This window comes from Leptonychotes weddellii, chromosome 9 (genome assembly GCF_054177405.1).
Source record: "Leptonychotes weddellii isolate Sample4059 chromosome 9, ASM5417740v2, whole genome shotgun sequence".
In the NCBI taxonomy this organism is placed as follows: Eukaryota; Metazoa; Chordata; class Mammalia; order Carnivora; family Phocidae; genus Leptonychotes; species Leptonychotes weddellii.
The window spans coordinates 38,060,484-38,062,837 of record NC_138377.1 but is presented as its reverse complement, the minus strand read 5'-3'; the positions used below and the strand labels follow the sequence as shown (position 1 = coordinate 38,062,837).

The window sequence follows — 2,354 nt, the reverse complement described above, 5'->3', positions numbered from 1 at the left end:
GGGGTGGCTGGATGATAGACACTGGGGAGGGTATGTGCTATGGTGAGCGGTGTGAATTGTGCAAGACTGTTGAATCTCAGATCTGTACCTCTGAAACAAATAATGCAATATATGTTAAGAAAAAAAAAAAAGAAGAAGATAGCAGGAGGGGAAGAATGAAGGGGGGCAAATCGGAGGGGGAGACAAACCAGAGAGATGATGGACTGTGAAAAACAATCTGAGGGTTCTAGAGGGGAGGGGGGTGGAACGATGGGTTAGCCTGGTGATGGGTATTAAAGAGGGCACGTTCTGCATGGAGCACTGGGTGTTATGCACAAACAATGCATCACGGAACACTACATCAAAAACTAATGATGTAATGTATGGTGATTAACATAACAATAAAATTTTTTTTTAAAAAAAGCTCATGATTCTTAGGCCCACCCTAAAAAAAAAAAAAAATCTGAGTATGGGTGACAGCTGGGGATCTAATTTTTTTTAAAACTTCTTTTCTTGAGATCGGCCACATCTGGGATCTATTTCTTCACATTTCGACAGTGGAGTCCCTAAGAAGCATCTCAGCACAGGCAACATTTAGATGGGAGATACGGGTGTCTTCGAAGTATACATTTGGTTTCCTGTAAAGCAGATGCTTAGCCGACTGAGAGCCTGATGACAAGATTCTAGATTTCTTTCACTTGACGTTGATCGCTCTGCAATGGCCGGGAAAACAACTGAGTTGTTTTGAAATAAGCACCTTTCTACTCTATCAAGGTCAAACCTTTTACTTGATGTACTTAACTAACCATGTAAAATATTACATCAGCAAGCCTACGAGGCACTTAGAGATATATTCACATTTGCATAATGTCCTCTGTAAGTTAGTCTTTGGTCCTTAAGGGTGTTTAGAATAACTGCATGCAAGAATATACTTAATCCAATCTCATTTTAGCTTTTGCTCTTTTAAGATTTCAAAATTAATAAATCCTCCTGATACTCCAAATTACCATGAGCTTTTATAAGCATAACTTTGTAACTTTAACCCATTTATGAACATACCCCACAGGCAAATGTACTAATGAATAAGAAATAACATTAGAAGTTTAAAAGATGGTCTCTTTATGAAGTAATGTAAGAAAATCCTGTTAGCTGGATCAAGTACAAAAGTGCGATTTCTTAAAAAATAGAAAATCCGTCACAAAATTACATGTAATTACAATAACCAAAGGATAGAAAGTAAGGATAGTTGAAGTACCATGCATTATTTAACTTAGTACATGTTATCGCTTGCTTGCATATGGATGAAAGCAGGAAGAAAGGAACTGACACACTCTCCGCCTGTGGCTACAGAAATCGTGGTATTTGCACCTGACTTCCCGGAATGTGAATTCTTGACCAAAGCTATCAACACACCTGACAGGTAGGCTGTGCTTCCAGCTTCTTCCGTCATTACCTGCCAGCCCCTCTCTGCCTTTACGCCCTTCTCGCTGCCTGCCTCCTTGTAAGGTTACACTACAGAGTAAAGGCCGGCCCAGGTGTCTCCTTCAGAACCAAAAGAAATGCAAAAATCAGCTTGATCAACAAAGGAGACTTCTCCATCGGCAGGGCAACAAAATTAGGAGCCACACATAGTCATGATAGGCTTGCTTACAAGTGAACTGTCAGCTTTCAAACCATCTTGTAGTGATTTTGTTCACTACAAAAATACCATAACTATGATATTGCCGAAAGGCCTATGACACATACCTCTAGTTTACTGATGAGGACATCCAGACACAGAGGGGACAAATCACTTCCCGATGTCACACAGTCAGTCCCTGCCCAAGCAGAAAATAGAATTTAGATTTGCCGAGATTCCAGTCTCCTATGGTTTACTGCAATGATATCCAAAAAGAGGATGAAGTATTACCATAAAGAATTCGAAAGGAATATTGTGAAGAGCAAGAAATGATATTATTAGATATGCTAATTACAGAGCAGATATCCAGCCTGTGGACTGTCAAGGGTCTTGTGACCAAAAAAAAAGTCTTGTGACAGAATAGAATATCTAGAGTATTATCTGTGGCTGAGATCGCCAGGAGCAGTCCAGCACCAGGAAAGATGGAGAAAGAGGGATCCGGGGGATGGGTACAAACTGGAAAAGTGGAGGCTGACTTTTGCAGGCCATTCCTGGAACACTCTCTAACGTTGCTGACAACCTTCCTGGAAAGCACTTTGGCAATCAAAAGGTTGTATCCTTTATGTTTAAGTAAAACTGAAACATGGATAAAAATGTATGTTGAAAAGGTAACTGCAGACTTGTTTATATGGTGAAAAATTAGGAATAGCTTAAATATCCAGCAACTGGAAAGTAGTTAAGTAAATGATGGTAATTT

At 39.8% G+C, this 2,354-nt stretch overlaps 1 long non-coding RNA gene across 1 annotated transcript in view; it reads right to left on the bottom strand.

Moving 5' to 3' along the window:
* Nucleotides 1–1,515, bottom strand: part of LOC145723257 (uncharacterized) — a 14,629-nt gene extending 13,114 nt beyond the window's left edge. Inside the window, exon 1 of the long non-coding RNA XR_014148180.1 lies at nucleotides 1,393–1,515. This is a non-coding gene — a long non-coding RNA (uncharacterized LOC145723257). The remainder of the gene's footprint in view (nucleotides 1–1,392) is intronic.
* Nucleotides 1,516–2,354: the final 839 nt, after the last annotated feature.